A 21,509-nucleotide genomic window follows, 5' to 3' on the forward strand; every position below is an offset into this window, starting at 1 on the left:
ACTATTGACGATACGAGTAGCTAAGTACACAAATAGACAGAACAAATGTATGGGAAAATGGGAATGCTTCAAATTTTGAATAACCTAAACCATTTTCCGACGAGAGGATTTCCATTTAGTTGATGTGCGAATCATTAAAATCCTTTCGTAGCAAAATTAGTTACTAACGTGAATATTATTTCATAAAAATGTCACCTGCTTTATGTTTTGTCACCCATACTGGAGAATGTAGTCTTATGTCAAAATATAATGAAGGTTATATTATTTTTAACAATAAACACACTTTGAATTGACTTAAATCCAAATAACTACTAAATGAACCACATACAATACAAACCAGAAACATTAGGTTTTAGTGCGAAATGCAATCTTGCTATCGAGCATGAATCTTAAATTTTTGATTTTGATTTTGATTGATAATCAAAAAAGGGATTTTTACCCAATCGAATATTTGCACAGCACCAACATTTTGTGATGCTACGATCGATTTAGGGCGATCTAATTTAGAATAACTGAAATGGTTATAGTATGAAATATCCACTTATTTGTAATTCGCGTTGGCAAGAGTAGTGTTGACATCTGGTGGCAACATTTAAGTTTGGGACCCAAACTATTCTCTATCAGATTATAAGGTCCGAAGACCTTCTTTCAATGCTACAATTCGAATGAAAATTTCCACTTGGCGTTATTTCATTACTTGAAGCACGTTGTCCTGACCCGACCCTGAAACCTATGTTCTCTAAATTTTACGTTATTCCCACACTCATTTTTTTTATTTAAATCGTTTATTTTTACAGGCTCAGTTACATAAGTTGAAAGGAGCCGAACTCATTACTGTATTGTTACTAGTATATACACATTTTTCCTTAATTCTAATGTTAATAACGTAGGAAAATTCCCACACTCATTATTGTGATCAAAATCACAATCTTCATCTTCAGATTTAATTTTCGTATGAGGCCGAAAAGAGTGGTTTTTATTTAAAAGGAATACTTATTTGATTCGGAAAAATGAATTTCCATTTAAATTTTTTTCAAATGTGTTTTCATTCTATCTGAAAATCCATCATTGTCATTGTTGTTTCTCAAATTCGGATTACGAAGCTCAATGTCGTCGACGTGGATGGAATCGTCAGTGTTGCCATTACTTACAGCCACACTAAATGTTACCATTTTCATGTACACTAAAATTATTACTTACAGCCACACTGTATGAAGCGGACGTCAGATTGCAATTTATGCTAGAAAAGCTATCGGAGCAACTATAGGAAATTTCGAAGCAGCTGCTCGAAGCCCCGATTGGAAAGATTGCAGAAAGACGTTTCGTATATGCAGATTTGTTCCCGTATATTAGGGATGGCCAAACGGTGGTCATCGGTCTACCGTCTGCCCGCGTAGGTACTCCTAGGCACCCGCCACCTGGTCTAGGATGGTGACACTATCCAAACGCAATGGATTAAGATGTAAAACTAGATATTTCTTCTTAAAAGTTTTCGTTTAAATATTTTTTCTCAGATGTTAGTTATTTAGGTACATCATTTGTTAAATGACCAATTGAAAATTCTGGAAACATTCTGCATAAAGTTTCAAACATTAATAAAAACTAAATTTTTGGAGAACACTTAGATTTCAAAGACTGCGAATGCGAAGTATTGTTATTTTTATTTTTAAACTATGTGAATGTGATTTAATTATGCAGATTTCTTTCATGAAATATTGAATTATGAATAGTAGAATTATGCTCTATTTTGCAGTCGGGTGAAAGCTGTCGGTATAATTCATCGAGCTGTTTGGTTTACTTGTTGCATTTCTGATATTTTACTTTGGGAGAAAAATCCCAAATTTCGTTTCAAAATATGCAATCGACCGTTCGATTTAATTTACATAACAGGGGTCAATGTTTCCGACAGATAGTTCTTGTACCTCTCGGTAATTGAGAAATATAATAATCGTGTTGGATGTATTTTTATGGAAAATAAATGTTCTGAATCTTCAGAGGGGCAATTTTCTTTAAAAAATCAACGATATCGATTGATGAGATTTTACACAAAATTAAGTATTATTTATCAATTATTTAGTAACCGATAATTATTTTTATTTTATAGAATAATTTATTGAGTTTTTATTAGTATGGCCTATTTTTTCCTTCAATTAACCATCCTGTACTCGATCATACGATCTCAGAGACCGGGAATCAATAACCCTGTTCTGAAAAGGCTGAATTAAATGACTATTGAAACTGAATGAAGTTGGAGAAAAAATATTTTCTGGAGTTTGAAGATTCAATTATATATTTTTTTACTTTAATTAAATACCATCACGCCTAGAAAAACACAATAGCACAATTACAGTCTGTGACACCGTGCGCGAATAAAGGGTGTGTCACATCAAATTGCATCACGGAAAAAACGCTGTAGAAATTAAATTTTTAGGAGTTATATCTTCAACTTTCGCTTATAATCAGATAAGAGTGTATAGATCACGTTGGCCATGCTTCACTGTCAATTTTTCGTAAATTAGGAAAAATGTCGTCGAACGAAAAAGAGCGTCGTGAATTAATCCTGTGCACTCATTTCGAGAATCCGGAGTTGTCACATCGGGACATCGGTAAGATGCTGGGAATCGTCCAATCCACGGTCAGCAGAGTACTAAAACGATACTTCGAGAACCTAACCATCGACCGGAAGGTGAAGAACGGCAAAAATGGATGCTCCGTCAGTGAAAAAGATCACAAGCGCGTAGTTAAGCAGTTTAGACGTGATCCGAGAAGTTCGGTCCGAGATGTCGCCAATAAGCTGAATTTGTCAAGTTCATTCGTCCAGCGGACCAAGCAGCGGGAGGGCCTGCGTACATACAAGGTTCAGAAGGCTCCTAACCGCGATGAAAGGCAAAACATGGTGGGGAAGACGCGAGCCCGGAAGCTGTACACCGAAATGCTTGCCTGGTAATGGACGACGAAACCTACGTCAAAGCGGACTTTCGTCAGCTGCCGGGCCTGTTGTTCTTCTCCGCAGAGGACAAATTCAGCGTTCCGGAGGAGATTCGCAAGCAGAAACTATCCAAGTTTGCCAAAAAGTACATGGTGTGGCATGTACGATCTGCTCTTGCGGAAAGCGGAGCGCCCCCTTCGTGATGACCGGCACGGTAAACGGGCAGGTTTACCTTAAGGAGTGCCTACAGAAGCGCTTACTACCACTATTGAAGCAGCACGAGGGCCCGACCATCTTCTGGTCGGATCTCGCTTCGTGCCACTATTCAAAGGACGTGTTGGAGTGGTACGAAGCCAACGGGGTCACCTTCGTGCCAAAGGAAATGAACCCGCCCAACGCGCCGGAGCTTCGCCCAATAGAGAAATATTGGACGATTATGAAGCAGGCCCTCCGGAAGAACCCAAAAGTTGTCAAATCGGAGGCGGACTTCAAGAGAAAATGGATTTCTGTTCAAAAAAAACTACAACCTGACGTTGTACAGAACCTTATGGACGGGGTAAAGAGGAAGGTGCGAGCATACGGGCTTGGGCTCGAAGTATGAATAAAAAGAAAATGCCAAAAGTTGTTTAATAGTTTTTATTTTACTGTCTAAAATTTTCAAAAGGATCGGTCTACTGGGCGAATTTCTACAGCGTTTTTTTCGTGATGCAATTTGATGTGACACACCCTTTATACGAGTTATGATTTTGCGCGCGAGTACAGGAGAGTTAAAACTAGAAATGAAACGGACATCCGGTAGCTATCCGGCCAATACTTGCTACCCGGCTGGGTACCGGATAGTGACCGGATATTACAAAAAAAAATCTTATGAACTTAAGATGAATCATAAGACAATAAACAAAAAAAATCTTTCACAAGTAAATAATGTGTGATTACTGACATGTCAGAAATGTTATCAACTTTAGACGGACTTCGCGGATTCTCTTTTCAAATTATTCAGACATTATTTTCAATATTCACCCCCATATACATTGTTTCTATGCTGGCAGCTTTATGCTAGGAGCATTTTATGTTGAAAGTCGGAAATTCGAGATAAAAGTGGAGTAGGTTTTTTTTAGATAAATAAAAAACTTGTGCGGTAGAGGGTCAATGTGTTATAATTTCATTATAGATTAAATATCAATTATTATCAACTCATAACAGTATTAACCTTATAACAGCACTCAAAATTATCCAGTGGTAAATTATGATGAATAATGATGATGATGAAATAATGAATTTCCAGCAGAACACCGAAGTGAAATCGATGTACTTTGGGCGGTCTCGTCTCTGTCTAGATACTTTTTTGATTCAACGACATGCAAAATTACCTCGAATATGTAGAAGCTACAACAAAAATATAAAAGCTATTATGAAATATATTAAAGCGAACTGCTTCAACCGTCGGTCGATGGTCATAATAATTCAGATTTGATTTGTAGTGAAGTAAGTGTGCCCCCTTTCAGATTACCTTCTCTGAAGACAACTCTAAGTACAACTTACAAAAATCTCAATATTATGATATAAAATCATTATCTAGAAAAAAAAATGTTCCAGATTCCTTGTAGAAAACTCGATACATTATTAAATAGGACATTTATTCTGAAGGAAAAATTTAATATTCGTTCATAATTCTTATTAAAAAATGACGCTCGAGGCTGGCCGGATATCTGTTATCCGGTATCCGGCCAAACCACTATCCATTTCATCACTAGTTAAAACTTTGTTTTATTGTCTTGTACTACATTCAATTTCTAGTGACTTCTTGACACAGTCAACGTTGGTAGACCGCAGCCTAACATTTGAACAATAACTCGTCCGTAATGCCCAAAAGTTCGGCCACCCCGTCGTATAGTTATTCTGCTCGTGATCGTGACACAATTAATTATGACTTTGGCGTCTTCTATCAAACGTCACGGACTGCATTGATCAAGCAGGCATTTTAAATTGTTCCTGACTTGATCAAATTTGACGATGATGATATTGATTCAGTAGCTGGACAACAGAAGGAAAAAAATCCACTAGACGATGCGAAACCTGCAGTTGAGCATCAAGGAAAAATTTGAACGTGGATTGCAACAATCAAAGGTATCAACGTCCAGCCCATGCTCAATTTTTTTTTTATCCAAAATATATATTTTTATTAAGGCTCATATGGTGTCAACCTGACGGGGCCGGGAGTTCAATATTTCGACAATGTTTGCCTTATAACTATGTTAGTAATATGTAACCGATTATTCGCAGTTGGCTCGAGGTTAGTATTACAAGTGTTTTCGTAATTGTGATGTTGCGGTCTCCAATGCTCTGTACCTGTGCCCAAGCTCAATTGCTATAAACAGATTGATGAAAACCCTCGGACAAGAGTTTTCGTACAGAGGGCATCAAAGGCAAATACATGACAGTGATATTCGGTACTCTTCGTACTGTACGCCCAACATAATGGAATCTAGATTAGATGACGACAGAATTAACATTAGCTGTGTCCTTAAGTATTACTTTAACCAACAAAAAATTGCCAAATGGTTTTTTATTTTGTAAACTAATCATTCTAAATATAAGCCGTTTCTTCAAGAAAATTGGGTATTTAAAAGTATGTTTTTTATCGGCGATTTACCGGTTTTACCGGTAATGAAATTTTCATTACCGAATAACCGGTTGTCGAAATTTTGGCATGGTAATGCAATATTAAATATTAATAAAAAATAAATATTATTAAAATATTAATTCAATTTTGACAATAAATCTGGCATTTCAGTAGTCAAATCTTGTTTTTAGTTCTGTATGAAAGATGTTAATGAGCTATTTTGTTTTGATCTATCTTGTGTTGATGAGAAATTGTTTATTTTTTTTAATATCCGATATGCGGCCGGATAGCAAATATTGGTAGGACATGCCGGATACCGGGTAGTAACCGTTATATCCGTTACATCTCTAGTAATCACTAGTGATGAAACGAATGGTAGTTTGGCCGGATACCGGATATCCGGCAACCTTCGAGGCCGGATAGCCGGATAATCGGCTTTTCTTTTGTGAATAAGGAACTGAAAGAAACTGCATGTGTGCATGAACTAAGAAAAGGATTACATTTTAGGAAGAGAGATCAACACATTTTTTTATTAAAATAATGAACGATGATTAAATTTTCCGTTTAGAATAAATATCCTTTAATAGACTATCAAGTTTTCTTCAAGGAATCTTGAACAGATATTTTTCTGATAAGGATTTTCTATCACAATGATGAGATTTTTGTGGGGTGTGTCTTCAGGGATGATAATCAAAACATGCTTTATAGCTTTATGGAGTAACGCGTTTGGCTTTTGATATCGTTTGATGAAATAAAAAGAATTATAAGTTATAACCTCTCCAGTATATTCGAGGTAATTTCTCATTTTGCTGCACAAAGAGCGTTTGGACTAAGACGAGACTGCACACTTAGTCAGCGTCGCGTTCAGGAAAAATATTACAATGCTAACGAAATCGACTGTTATGTGAAAACATTTTGAATCGATCACAATCACGATTCTTACATTTGGTGGCCATTCTAAGGAGTATCGCCAATTAACAAGTATCAATATCAATTTAGTTTTGGAAAAAAAAAAAACATCTAACATTATTTTTAATTATGTATGAATGATGTTAAAGAGCTATTTTGTTATGGTTTATCTTGTGTTAAAGAGAAATTATTTATATTTTCTAATATCCGGTATCCGGCCGGGTAGCAAATATTGGCTGGATGGGCCGGATACCGGATAGTTACCGGATATCCGTTTTCTCTCACATCATCCTAGAGAGCATTATTTTGAAGAAACCCATATCACTTTCGATGAAATAATTGTATATTGAATTTCCTGAAATTCCAAAGTAACATCTCCAACAGCAAAATCCTCAACATCGCAAGTAATCTGTAACCGTTTCATGAAGTCCTCTCTTGGTATTCACGGTTTTTTTTTTGTCCATTTCCGTCCACTGACAAACAGCGTTTAATATCACAAAGCACTGTCGCCATCATCTGAGCGGCTAATCCAGCTCGACATTGAAAGCTTGGATCTGTGCAATCAAAGATTCGCACCTGCTCCTTCCGCGCCCCGTTAGAAGTCCCGATTAATCACTCAAGGAACCAATCGCGTAGAACCGCGTTGCTCCAGAGTCTCGTTGAGAGCGACGAAATTGGCGAAATTTCTTCAGGGAAAAAATACTGAGTAGAACAACCGAAAAAAAGGATAAACTGTGCCTGGCTCACGCTGGTGCCTCGCCTACGGTCTTTGCTGCTGCTGCTGCTCGCGAACCACCACCATTATCATCATCGGGCATCAGCGCGGGCCCTGCCGTCAGTGGAACTTGGGAAATCATGCAGTTGGTGTAGCTCTGTGTAGTGTCAAAATCAATGTTAGAGGAGGGAATCTTTGTTGTTGGTGCTTCTGCTGCTGCCGTCGCGCCGTTGGTCGTTGGGTTCGTTGGTTGGTTCGTTCGGTCGGTCCGTCGTTTTCTCTCTTTCTATTTCGCTCTGCGGGGTTCTTTCCGAGGCGGTTTTCTGACACGGGACACGGGTAGCTCTGGATGAGGATGATCACGATGATGGTGATGTTGACGGTGACGACGACGATGACGATGATGATGATGGTGGCGGCGACGAAGCTCGGCAGCAACCATACGGAGCAAAAGAACCACAAGAGAAAATGTCCGCATGTTCGACATTTTATGTTTTCGAGGCCCGAGACAGGAGCATCCCATTCGCATCCCGCACAGATTGCTTTGTTGTCAAATTGGGGAGAGAACTTTTCGATTGTTGGGTTTCGGAAGGCCCTTCCCACGGTGACCACACGATGGGGGAAGAAGCCACAAAGTAAATCATTTCACTGTATTCTACTGTGACACCGACGTTTGTGAGTTATAATTACCTTTCGTTTGGATGTTTGGTTATGTCTCACAGCTTCCGCAAATAATCCATTGTAAGGAAAGGGGGTGGACAATTGATATTTGGGATGGTTGATCGGATCCAAGAATCGCACACACTAAAGTTGTATTAAATTCAGTTTTCACTCGATTTTCTTCTTCTTTTTATCGCTTTCTCGGTAATCCTAGTGGCAGCCTGTGCGGGCTAACTCTTCGATTATTTCTCGGAAATGGCACTTTTCCACGAATACTATACACGCACTGCAATCGCGCCTTGCTTCCGCTGATATTCGAGAGACAAACCGCCCGCCGGAAATGGGATCCGTTTTCGCAGTTGTGCCAAGAGAACGAGGCAACCAGCGCACTTCGCGCGGATATCTTTCCGAGAAACCTTCAAATTCGAACCGAATGGGCCGAGACTTTACCCCGATGGAAAAAACATATTTTTAATGCTAATACCAGAGCCAACATAAAATTTTCTTCCTGCTCGGTGGTGCTTCTTTTTTCTGCTTCTCTTTTCCTGGACTCCTCTCCAGGCTGGCGACGGATGCACACGTACACATACGGGCACCCGTGCGCACGTATGCTTCCTGGTGCACAGGCACACCACACGAACACAGCGGGCCACACGTGAACCCCTGGGGCGCAAAAAGGAAGCGGGCAGTGCGATAATTCCACAAACACCACGGAAAACGCGGGCGCACTCCGATCTGTGCCCTTCGCGTCCTATGATACCACCCTGCCACAGGCCACCGCCGCCGCGCACGCACACTCTTGGTTCACAATCTCTCGCTTGCTCTCGCGCGCGCACCGTTGATGATTTCCCTCAGGAAATACACTCTTTCCTCTTCTCGCATTCCCTTCTTATATAATAGTAGTAGACATAGAGAGGAGGCTGATATGTTGCAGAGGGCAGCAGCAGCATAAAAACATACACACACGGACACACGCGGGAAAATATCAAAATCACCGAGCAGAAAATTTCTATCGCAGGAAGCTTTGCCCACATAACATAATAATACACTCTCTCGCTCGCCACTGCATTGTGCCGTACGCAGCCATAACCGATAATAATCACCAAGTTGTTTAGCTTACAAAACTACCCTAAGCATCGGAGCAGGGGGGAAAGGGGGCGCGGAACTATTTCACTATCGATATTCTAACAATTAATCAGTCTTCTTGAACAATAGTGAAGACACATAAACACACACACATACACGGGCGGGGAGCGTCTTTGTAAACACTTTCGCACACACAAAGCGAATACTACTCTCACACCGTCGTTTGATTGATTGATTTGTATGATACTAAATGGTGAGAGCTGCTTAAAAGAGTTGTTCCATAACGAGAATGACACACGCACGCAGTAACCGACGGTCACGATATCATCCCTTCGGAGGTTCAAGGCAGACTGGATTCGAAACTCAAACACTCACAGTGACGAACCCCCCCGTTTGAAAGCATACCTTTTGCGCTCCGCGATGGTGTTTGTGAATGAGCGCGCCCCGAGTCAGAACCAAGAGAAAGAGAATAACGTCTGGCGGAGAACATACGGATGAGCATAAGTGCAGAGGCGCAGCAGCAGCAATAGTAATCAGCACCCAGCAGAGCATGCTGCCGTAGCATAAATTCATAGTGTGTTATTCAGAATAGCAGTCTTTCGTGGATGTGTGCATGATAAGTTTCTATGTTCGTTCCCACTCACACATCCGCTTGCTTCGTTAAACGGCCGACGGATTCCGAGTTGATTGGAATAGAAATACCACACACGCACACAAACACACACACACACACATACACACACATTTGATGAACGAATTTTTATCTTTTTCCACACTCTTTCTCACTCATTCCCTTCTTTCTCCGTTTCGTTTGTCATGTTTGGAATCATTGCGCGCTCTCTCACTCAATATAAACATCAATTCCAGTCGGTGTGTATGGTTTTCTTTCGAGTGTGTTTTTTTTCCTTCTGTATTTTTCCCGCTTAGCGTTTATGTTCGTCCATTCTGGCTCTATGCGCGATGCTTTGGATGGGATATTTTTGTTGATGCTGCTGCTGTTACTACTACCGCTAGTATTACTCAATGGCCTAATGATGATGCAGTCTATCACTATGGTGGTTCGATTTGTAGAATGTATATCAATTGATTCAAACAAAAATCGCGTCTCAATTATTTTCGATGTTTCTTGGTTTTGTTAAGGGGTATACACAGCGGCGTAGTGAGGGTAGACAGCGCCCCCGGCAAACAATGAAGATACCATTTTTCCCTTTCTTTTGTACTAACTTTGAGATTGTGATATTTTGAGAAAACTACTCACTTCAACAAATGTTCACTTTGAGCAGTTTGTTCGTATTTAGAAGGCTAGAAATATCATTACCAGCCTTGCTTATTCTTTAGTCAAATATTTACCTTGCCTGCTTTAACTGAAGCAAAATGATCCACAATTTCACCTAAATCAAGATCTGCTAGCGATTCTTTCTCAATCGAAAAAATTGCCAAGCCATTGAGACGGTCTTGGTTTTTAAGCTTGCTGAAACTGCGTTCGCATGATGCGCGGTCTGTGCCATTTTTACTTTAGTGTAAACCAGACTAGCTGGCTCTTTCATTCCAGTAATTGTTCATAGAATAGACCTTTCAATAACACATTATCTAGAAGTATGCGTTCTTATAATGCAGTTTAAGCAATAATAAACAATAAAGTGTGTTTCTGTTAGAATTTGGTCGCTTATTTTTATTCAATACAGCGCCCCTAGTTGTCACATCGAGAAGCTATTGACAGCGTTTTGATCGGGATGGTTGGTTTCTTGGCGATCTAACGTACAAATCTACACCTAGGCGGCGCTGCGGTGAAAGCGATGATAGTTTTAAATTTTGCAATGTGAGTTTATGGAAGGTTTGTAGTTCTTTCTATAAATTACAACAATATAATCATAAACGCTTATTTGATTGCGAAATTTAATTCTGCGCAATTTCATATACAACATGTTAGTTTCTTACCTCTTTCATTTGTGAAAACTGTATAAATATTGACAATGGTTGAATCAAAAAAGGAAATTCGAGAGCACAATCAAAGACAAGTTGAAAAATGCATGGTTACTGCATGTGAGAACTACCTTGGAAAGCCCAGAAGTAAAATATACGTGATTTATTTTTGAGTTTTAGGTTACATAATCATTATTTTCCTAGTTCAAAAACAAAATCCAGATGTCTCACCGATCGTTTACGTTTTGCGTTACATCGCCAATTCAGTAGTGAAAATTTCATCAAGACATTCAAAAGCTATCGACCGTGGAACGCGAAAGGCGGAAAAAAATTCCAGAAATTTCCATAACCGACAGTAAATACCGTACTCAAACGTTACCGGAAGGCTGTCCTTACGAGATTTGTCGAAAAAATTCACACCGGAACGCTGCACGCTGAAACAAAACCTGGTTGCTAAAATCCGTATAAAATAACATCCTTCCTTTTTTTGTACGTTATTTCCATGCTGAGAAATGTCTGTTAATGCGACAAAATTCTAACTGAAACAGGCTTTAACTGTAAAACATCGCACGGCCATTCACGACCTATTTCGGCGCACCTTCGCCCCTCTGTATTGCCGCCATGCATCTGTTTTGCATCGCATGGAAGGGCGCCCAAACAGAGGCAACTACTCATGATGGGTGTTTTTTTTACTCAATTGAAACATAAAATATAGTAATTGGAAAAAAATACTATTCAAAATTCTCGGATTTTGGCGCCCCGAAGAGTTTGCCACCCGCATACTACGCTACTGGGTATGTAACCTTGTAAGCATTCAAAAAACGTATTCTTGTGTTAAGATGTTTTCCTACAAGCTACACACATGAATCGACTGTTTATAAGGATCGACAATAACATTTTTATCGGGGTCTCCTGTAGAAATAAATTTGCCGACAAAACTTGTTCCAGTCCACCGGAAGCACTCATTATCATGGTATTCATACAGATAGAAGTAATTTTTTTTTCTTTCTTTATTAAAGAGATTTTCAGCCAAAGGCTGGTTCATCTCTACTGATTGAAGTAATACCTAATGAATAAAATATAATTAATAATTATTCTAACGGTAAACACTCGACAAAAAAGGGGATGCGACGGACAAATTTTTAAGGGATTAGTTTCCGACAATTTTCAATTGTCATGTTTGGTAGAAGTATATGTTTCATTTGTATGTGAACTCCCTCTCCCTCTTTCCAGAGGAGGAAGAGAGAGGAGTATCGAACGATCGAAGAACCATTTATTGCCCCCTAAAACCTCCATGTGCAAAATTTGGTTCCATTTGCTTGATTGATTCTCGAGTTATGCAGTTATGCAGAAACGAGGTCTGCTCAAAAAGAATCACGACTTTCGAATTTATGCGGGTTACGTCTTTTCTATCTTGGTATCTTGGTTGTCACCATTTTTACAGGTGGTTTCCTCTCTTTCATCAGGTTCGATACTGCAGCTGTCTTTCTCACTGCATCCCAAATCACACCGCTCCTTTTTTGTTCCTTCGTAATCTGATCCGATCGATAAAACCTCATCGAATTTGAATGTGTCAATTTTTGACAATTTCTATTTGTATAACAATAATAATCATGTTCTTCGAATGAGCGCTTTGCCCGTTTCGAGCGCCGTATGCTTCCGCCTTTCTCATTTAGCTCCCGAAAACCTTTTTATATTTTATGTAGTGATGACGAGTGAAAAAAGGAAAATAGAAAAACTTGGACAACGCCATCCGCCAATCTTTGTTTCCTATTCTGGAAAATCAAGAATTTTTTGTTGCTTTTGTTATATTAATCTGGACAACTAGCTACCTTGGGGGTCTCCGTAGCCACATTGGTTGCGCGTTCGCTTAGTAAGCGATCGATCGTGAGTTCAAAACTCAGGACCCTCATTGACCATCTTTGTGTTGTTACAGAATAGCTACGTCCACGCAACAATCATCAGCGATGGAGATCGATCCACGGTCGAAATAAGATCGATTCATCCATACAACTGCTCTGCTCTGCAAGACACATCGGGCTGCTGTTCTATAAATGACTCAACAATGATCAATCAACTGTCTCCGCTGTCCGGTGGTCCAACTGGATAATGGAAGAACAGAAGGAAAACTCTTACGCCTAAATGGCTACTGTGTGAATGTACCATATGTAATGGTATAGAAGGAATACTGGCGAACGGCAACTGTGTAATGTGCTAATTATAGATATGATAACCATGTGACATGTACACGATTAAAATTCGGCTCTGTTACAGCTAAAATGCTAATGAGCCTTAAATAAATAAATGGGATAAAAAAAAACTAGCTACCTCCAGAGAGCTATTTGGCTCAAAGTAGAACTGATCTCATTGTCAAATGTCACTGAAATTTATCAGTTGACACATGCGTTACCTGTGTTACGAACGGAATCCGGCTCCGACTACACTGTAACAATATTTCATATTAAATGTAGACATAACAATCGTGTTGATTTTTTTCATTCCATCTGTTTTATTTTTATTACTAGGCTCATCAAGCAATTCAGCTGTAACAGAGCCGAATTTATTGTGTACATTTTTTCTCATATTGTATATTACACAGTAGCCATATAGGCGTTTTTTGTTTATTTGTTTATTAGGAGCAGGGAAAAGCCCATTTTAGTGTGCTTGAAGCTTTTTTCTAAAATGGGCATAAAACCTGCTCATTTTTGCGTCAACAGAAAATACAGTCCAAATGACACAATCTTAATCCTAACAAAAATACGAGTAACTTAAAACTAGGTTAGTATGTCCAAGCTCTCCACGGAACCTATTCTTAAAGGGTGTGTCACATCAAATTGCATCACGGAAAAAACGCTGTAGAAATTTAATTTTTAGGAATTATATCTTCAGCTCTCGCTTATAATCAGATAAGAGTGTATAGATCACGTTGGCCATGCTTCACTGTCAATTTTTCGTAAATTTGGAAAAATGTCGTCGAACGGAGAAGAGCGTCGTGAATTAATCCTGCGCACTCATTTCGAGAATCCGGAGTTGTCACATCGGGACATCGGTAAGATGCTGGGAATCGTCCAATCCACGGTCAGCAGAGTACTACGAGTAACGATACTTCGAGAACCTAACCATCGACCGGAAGGTGAAGAACGGCAAAAATGGATGCTCCGTCAGTGAAAAAGATCACAAGCGCGTAGTTAAGCAGTTTAGACGTGATCCGAGAAGTTCGGTCCGGGATGTCGCCAATAAGCTGAATTTGTCAAGTTCATTCGTCCAGCGGACCAAGCAGCGGGAGGGCCTGCGTACATACAAGGTTCAGAAGGCTCCTAACCGCGACGAAAGGCAAAACATGGTGGGGAAGACGCGAGCCCGGAAGCTGTACACCGAAATGCTGACGAAGCCACATTGCCTGGTAATGGACGACGAAACCTACGTCAAAGCGGCCTTTCGTCAGCTGCCGGGCCTGTTGTTCTTCTCCGCAGAGGACAAATTCAGCGTTCCGGAGGAGATTCGCAAGCAGGAACTATCCAAGTTCGCCAAAAAGTACATGGTGTGGCAAGCGATCTGCTCTTGCGGAAAGCGGAGCGCCCCCTTCGTGATGACCGGCACGGTAAACGGGCAGGTTTACTTTAAGGAGTGCCTACAGAAGCGCTTACTACCACTATTGAAGCAGCACGAGGGCCCGACCATCTTCTGGCCGGATCTCGCCAACGGGGTCACCTTCGTGCCAAAGGAAATGAACCTGCCCAACGCGCCGGAGCTTCGCCCAATAGAGAAATATTGGGCGATTATGAAGCAGGTCCTCCGGAAGAACCCAAAAGTTGTCAAATCGGATGCGGACTTCAAGAGAAAATGGATTTCTGTTTAAAAAAAAAAAAAAAAACTACAACCTGACGTTGTACAGAACCTTATTGACGGGGTAAAAAGGAAGGTGCGAGCATACGGGCTTGGGCTCGAAGTATGAATAAAAAGAAAATGCCAAAAGTTGTTTAATAGTTTTTATTTTACTGTCTAAAATTTCAAAAGGATCGGTCTACTGGGCGAATTTCTACAGCGTTTTTTCCGTGATGCAATTTGATGTGACACACCCTTTATTGACGTAACGAGACAAGTGATAGTCAAATACATGAAAAAAACGGTTGAACACACGACACACACTACTAATAGGCTCATTATAGCCATAATTGGTACGAAATGTACGAATTCGGAGGAAGTCATGGGTTCTCAGAGTACGACGAGGAATATTCATGTTAAATTCATTCAGCACAGCAGGGCAGTCTATTTGAGACTGAACAACATCTGCGACGAAAGCAGCCTTCGCTACGTTCCGTCTATTTTCGAGAAGCTCTAGATCGATTAATCGACAACGTACTTTGTAGCTGGGAAGGTTGAAGGGATCGTTCCAAGGCAACCGTAGCAGAGCAAAGTGGACAAACTTACGTTGTATTGCTTCTATTTGTTGAATGTTGTTTTGATAGTACTGAGCCCATACAACAACAGCATACTCCAAAATAGATCGGACTAACGAACAATACACAACTTTTAGACAGTGGATGTCTGAGAACTTCTTAGCAGCTCGGAAAATGAAGCCCACGAACTTCGAAGATTTGGAAGTAATGTAAGCAATATGGTCTTTAAAATCTTCTCACTAACGAGTGTGAGGTGGTTGAAAGGTGGAAACAACATTATGACGAACATCTTAACGGCGATGCAGTAGTAGATTTAGGAGCACGTGCAGTCGATGACCGATTTCCGGCCCCTGATCTCCAAGAAGTAGAGAAAGAGATTAGACGGCTGAAAAACAATTAAGTCGCTGGTATCGACAATTTACCGAGCGAGCTACTCAAATACGGTGGCGATGTACTAGTTAGAGCACTGCACTGGGTAACCGTCAAGATTTGGGAGGATGAGCGCTTACCGAAGGAGTGGATGGAAGGGATCGTGTGTCCAATCTACAAAAAGGGCGATAAGCTGGATTGCGGTAATTACCGTGCGATCACGCTGCTAAGCGCCGCCTACAAGGTACTCTCTCAGATACTTTACCGCCGCCTATCACCGCTTGCAAAGGAGTTCGTGGGACAATATCAAGCGGGATTTATGGGTGCCCGAGCCACCACGGACCAGATTTTCGCGATACGACAGGTTCTGCAGAAAGGTCGCGAGTTAAACGTAGCCACACATCACCTTTTCATCGACTTCAAATCAGCCTATGATACAATCGATCGGGACAAGCTATGGCAAATTATGCACGAACACGGTTTTCCGGATAAACTGACACGAATGATCAAGGCGACGATGGACCGAGTAATATGTGTAGTTCGAGTATCGGGGATCCTCTCAAGTCCCTTCGAATCTCGGAGAGGGCTACGGCAAGGTGATGGGCTTTCCTGCTTGCTATTTAATATCGCTTTAGAAGGTGTGATCAGAAGAGCGGTGTTAGACACGAGTGGCACGATTTTCCGAAAGTCAGTCCAGTTTTACGGTTTCGCAGACGACATTGACATTGTGACACGAAACTTTGAGACGATGAAGGAGACCTACATCAGACTGAAGACTGAGGCCAGTAGGATTGGACCTGTCTTCAATACGTCGAACACAAAATGCATGCGAGGAAGAGGCTCCAAGGAGACAAATGTTAGCCTCCCACCAAGAATTCAGATTGGCGGTGACGAAATCGAAGTGGTAGATGAATTCGTGTACTTGGGCTCACTGATGATCGCCGATAATGACGCCAGCAGAGAAATACAAAGACGCATTATGGCAGGAAATCGTGCTTACTTTGGACTCCGGAAGACGCTACGGTCGAATAAAATTCGCCGCATCACGAAGTTAACCGTCTATAAAACACTGATTAGACCGGTAGTCCTCTACGGCCACGAGACGTGGGTTATTCTCGCGGAGGACCAGCGTGCCCTTAGTATGTTCGAACGGAAGGTGTTGCGCACCATCTACGGTGGAGCCATGAGCTGCACCAATTGCTGGGAGAACCACCCATCGTTCATACCGCGAAAATCGGCAGGCTGCGTTGGGCTGGGCACGTCGTTAGAATGTAGGACGATAGCCCAGTGAAAATGGTCCTCGACAACGACCCGATAGGAACGAGGAGAAGAGGTGCGCACGGGCAAGATGGCTCGACCAAGTAGAAGCCGACTTGCGGATCCTACACAGACTGTATGGCTGGCGACGAACAGCTATGGACCGAGGTGAATGGAGACGACTTTTGTGTACAGCACAGGCCACTGGGGCCTTTTGCTGATTAAGTAAGTATGGTCTATAAAATTGAGCTTTGAGTCTAGGAGCACGCCCAAATCCTAAACCTTATCCTCCCGGTTAAGAATTGTATCGGCAATAGTGTAGTCGAACGAGAATACGGAACGTTTGCGAGCGAAGGAGATGACGGAGCATTTGTCAGCGTTCAAACTCATATGATTTATTGCATACCAGTCGGAGAAGCTATCGAGTTCCCGCTGAAGGAACTGCGCGTCTTCTTGGCAAGTTATCACATGACAAAGCTTGATGTCATATGCGTACGAAAGTTTGAAACATTTCAGAGTGAAGTTTATGTCATTCAAATACAGCAGAAATTAGAAGGTTCCAATGTGACTACCCTTTGGAACACCGGAAGTAACGAAGAAAGGTTCAGTAATAATATCACCTACTTTAACTGCCATTGAACGAGCAACAAGATAAGAGTTCAGCCAACTTAGTAGCGTACCAGGAAAACCGAGACGTTCGAGTTCTGCTATTAGTACTTCATAGTTAATTTTGTCGAATGCTGCTGTGAAATCTGTGTAGATTGCGTCTATCTGCTTATGGGCTTCCATAGCTCTGATGATGAAAGACGTATAACTAATAAGATTGGTGCTTGTTGATCTTTTCGGCATGAATCCGTGTTTGGTAGTGCAAACGTAGTTGAGACAATTGTGCTTGAGAAAGTCGAGAACAATCAGCTCGAAAAGTTTAGAAGAGGTACATAATGAAGAAACTTCCCTTTTGTTCGTAAAAGCATTCCCTCATCGATACACTTTTTTATCTATTACACATTAGCCATTTAGGCGTAAGAGTATATTCATTCCTATTCTATTGATAAATGACAAATGTCGCATTTTTCGGCGTAAGAATATTGAATCCAGGAGATTGGGGTTTCGGGGATGTCATTGAGCATTCGGAACAATTTCGATCCGTTATTCATGCTGCACGCGTGATTTTCCATATCTGATTAATGTGGTATGTAGCTTATGAAATGTTTAAACAAATGCAATCAATAATTTGAAATTTTTAATTTTGCGACCGACCATATGATCATTGTTGTGTAATTAATAGCACAACAGCCCGGACTTAGATCATGAATCACTGATGATTGTTGCGTGGACATAGTTGTTCTATAACAACACTAAGATGGTCCATTGAGAACCCCGAGTTTTCGACTCAAGATCGATCGTTTAGTAAGCGAACGCGCAACCAGTGTGGCTACGAAGACCTCCTTTGATGGGGGCATTCAAAGTCGTCAATTTATGTGGCATGAAATTGACGTTCAAAATTTTAATAACCCCATTAACCTGATTTTATTTTCTTAGTTTTAAGAGGAGGGATTGATAACGACTAATGATGAGTAATAAGTTTCAAATGTATGCATGTATTCTCAAAACGCTCCGGAAGATATAGTTTCTGGCGAGTCCAGCTCGTCATTGCCAGTTTGTTCAGGAAAGTTTATGACGGGCTGGACTCGTCATTTCCGCTCATGGCGTTAAACGCTTTTTCGATATCTAAAGAGAGTGCACCAACAATCGTCATAAGATCGGCATCTATATTTGAATTGAAGCTTGTAGACCGCTTCTGAGCATCTTTACATTCATTAAGGCGAAATAATTGAAACGAACTTTAATGTATAATCTTTGAATAATTGAAGGTTCATAAAAATAAGAAAAAAAAGTTCCCTCATAATTCAAGGTGAATTGACATAATAATCTCATTATTTTGAGAATAAATTTCAATGAAACCATTCCACTCAATAACTTTTTTACACACATCGCATCATAAGCCTTGGATCATTGCTGTTGTTTTTCTTTCCTTATCATCAACACAAAGAGCAACACGTTTGCTATCCATCGATCGCTATAATTGGGTCGTTCAATAACATGATTCAATTTGGGATGAAACAGAAAAACAAAATAGAACTAACGAGAAGGCACCACCGCAGACGCGGTGCTACAGGACTACAAACAAGGGTCTCGAAGAGGAGCACTTCTTCCAACGCGGCGGCTGACGCAGAAAATAGCGGAGCAAAGAAAAGTAAATTAAAATCGAGCAGATGGCGGCGAGAAATCCTCATAAGAATATCCCATGCATAAAAAAAACACGCTGACGGATGGATCAATGGATGCACATTTTGTTGTTGTCAAAACCGGGCACCAGGCCCAGGTAGGTGTATAGGCAGGTAGAGGACGAAGGTGGAACGCCGCCCCTGCTTTAAAGTATAAGCGTTGCTTCGAAATGGCTAATCGATTTGGACACACAACAGAAGGAGAAAAAAAACGCTACATCGAGATATTGTGCGAGGGTAAGCCAATGCTTTCGAACTGATGAATTTCACCTGTCCTATGATAAAATGAATGGATAGTGAAGGAAAAAACAAAATGTCGAATAAATCATTCAAGGCCTGGATTTTTATGAAATTTGTCATCTAAGCGGAAAATATTTCATATGTTGTAGATTCTCGAAGAAAATGTGTGTACACAATGAAAACAAAGAATCTGTGACTAACAACTTAAACTAATCACTAATTCATGAACTAATTTTCAATTTGGTTGTGTCATAAATTACACCCAATATAATCTCGACCTAGGAGGATAGTCTGCGGCACTAATTCCCAAATTCGAAATTGCCCACCAAAAGTTCTACAGGAAACAGGAAACATCTTCCCCGAGACGACCAAAGTGTCTAATTTATGGGTCTCACCTTCACGCCCTGCGGCTTTTCCTACCCGTGCTTGTTGAGAAAAGGAATGAAACCAAGTGTTGATAGTTTTATGATCTCCACAGCCGACTCCGACTGTCTGGGTGGTGGTGGTTTTGAGCGAAAATTCATATCCTGTGCTGGGAGAAGGAAAATCGGTAAACTCAATGAAGGCAGCATAGGAGCTTTTCTCGTGTTATTTTCCACTTAATGATTGTGCGCTTTCCGGTTGCCATTTTCGAATCCGTTGCATGGTTTGAAAATGTTTCGAGACTTTTCAATTTTGAGATTTACTTTGAAATTGCATTTATGACAGAATGTAAACCGTAATGTAACTTAATGTTCAGCGATAAAATGAGAATTTAAAATAAAATAAGAGCAAAAGTAAGAGCAAGAATAAGAGCATACAAAATAGAAGAAAGAGTATAGAAAATAGAAAATAGGTAATATAAAGTAGAAAACAGAAAATAGAAAATAGAAAATAGAAAATAGAAAATAGAAAATAGAAAATAGAAAATAGAAAATAGAAAATAGAAAATAGAAAATAGAAAATAGAAAATAGAAAATAGAAAATAGAAAATAGAAAATAGAAAATAGAAAATAGAAAATAGAAAATAGAAAATAGAAAATAGAAAATAGAAAATAGAAAATAGAAAATAGAAAATAGAAAATAGAAAATAGAAAATAGAAAATAGAAAATAGAAAATAGAAAATAGAAAATAGAAAATAGAAAATAGAAAATAGAAAATAGAAAATAGAAAATAGAAAATAGAAAATAGAAAATAGAAAATAGAAAATATAAAATATAAAATATAAAATAGAAAATAGAAAATAGAAAATAGAAAATAGAAAATAGAAAATAGAAAATAGAAAATAGAAAATAGAAAATAGAAAATAGAAAATAGAAAATAGAAAATAGAAAATAGAAAATAGAAAATAGAAAATAGAAAATAGAAAATAGAAAATAGAAAATAGAAAATAGAAAATAGAAAATAGAAAATAGAAAATAGAAAATAGAAAATAGAAAATAGAAAATAGAAAATAGAAAATAGAAAATAGAAAATAGAAAATAGAAAATAGAGTTATGAGTTATGAGTTATGAGTTAAGAGTTAAGAGTTAAGAGTCAAGAGTCAAAAGTCAAGAGTCAAGAGTCAAGAGTCAAGAGTCAAGAGTCAAGAGTCAAGAGTCAAGAGTCAAGAGTCAAGAGTCAAGAGTCAAGAGTCAAGAGTCAAGAGTCAAGAGTCAAGAGTCAAGAGTCAAGAGTTAAGAGTTAAGAGTTAAGAGTTAAGAGTTAAGAGTTAAGATGTAAGAGTTAAGAGTTAAGAGTTAAGAGTTAAGAGTTAAGATGTAAGAGTTAAGAGTCAAGAGTCAAGAGTCAAGAGTCAAGAGTCAAGAGTCAAGAGTCAAGAGTTAAGAGTTAAGAGTTAAGAGTTAAGATGTAAGAGTTAAGAGTTAAGAGTTAAGATGTAAGAGTTAAGAGTTAAGAGTTAAGATGTAAGAGTCAAGAGTCAAGAGTCAAGAGTCAAGAGTCAAGAGTTAAGAGTTAAGAGTTAAGAGTTAAGAGTTAAGAGTTAAGAGTTAAGAGTTAAGATGTAAGAGTTAAGAGTTAAGAGTTAAGAGTTAAGATGTAAGAGTCAAGAGTCAAGAGTCAAGAGTCAAGAGTCAAGAGTCATGAGTCAAGAGTCAAGAGTCAAGAGTCAAGAGTCAAGAGTCAAGA

The 21,509-nt window shown here is 39.7% G+C and overlaps 1 protein-coding gene across 5 annotated transcripts in view; it reads right to left on the reverse strand.

The window, feature by feature from the left end:
* Positions 1 to 9,261, reverse strand: part of LOC129769182 (zinc finger protein jing homolog) — a 226,733-nt gene extending 217,472 nt beyond the window's left edge. For all 5 annotated transcript variants that reach the window (XM_055771276.1, XM_055771271.1, XM_055771275.1 and 2 more), the window contains exon 1: positions 7,867 to 9,261. The gene's annotated coding sequence lies outside the window, so the exon portion shown is untranslated. The remainder of the gene's footprint in view (positions 1 to 7,866) is intronic.
* Between the last annotated feature and the right edge of the window lie 12,248 nt (positions 9,262 to 21,509).

The sequence above is a fragment of the Toxorhynchites rutilus genome, chromosome 2, assembly GCF_029784135.1.
Source record: "Toxorhynchites rutilus septentrionalis strain SRP chromosome 2, ASM2978413v1, whole genome shotgun sequence".
NCBI classification, from domain to species: Eukaryota; Metazoa; Arthropoda; class Insecta; order Diptera; family Culicidae; genus Toxorhynchites; species Toxorhynchites rutilus.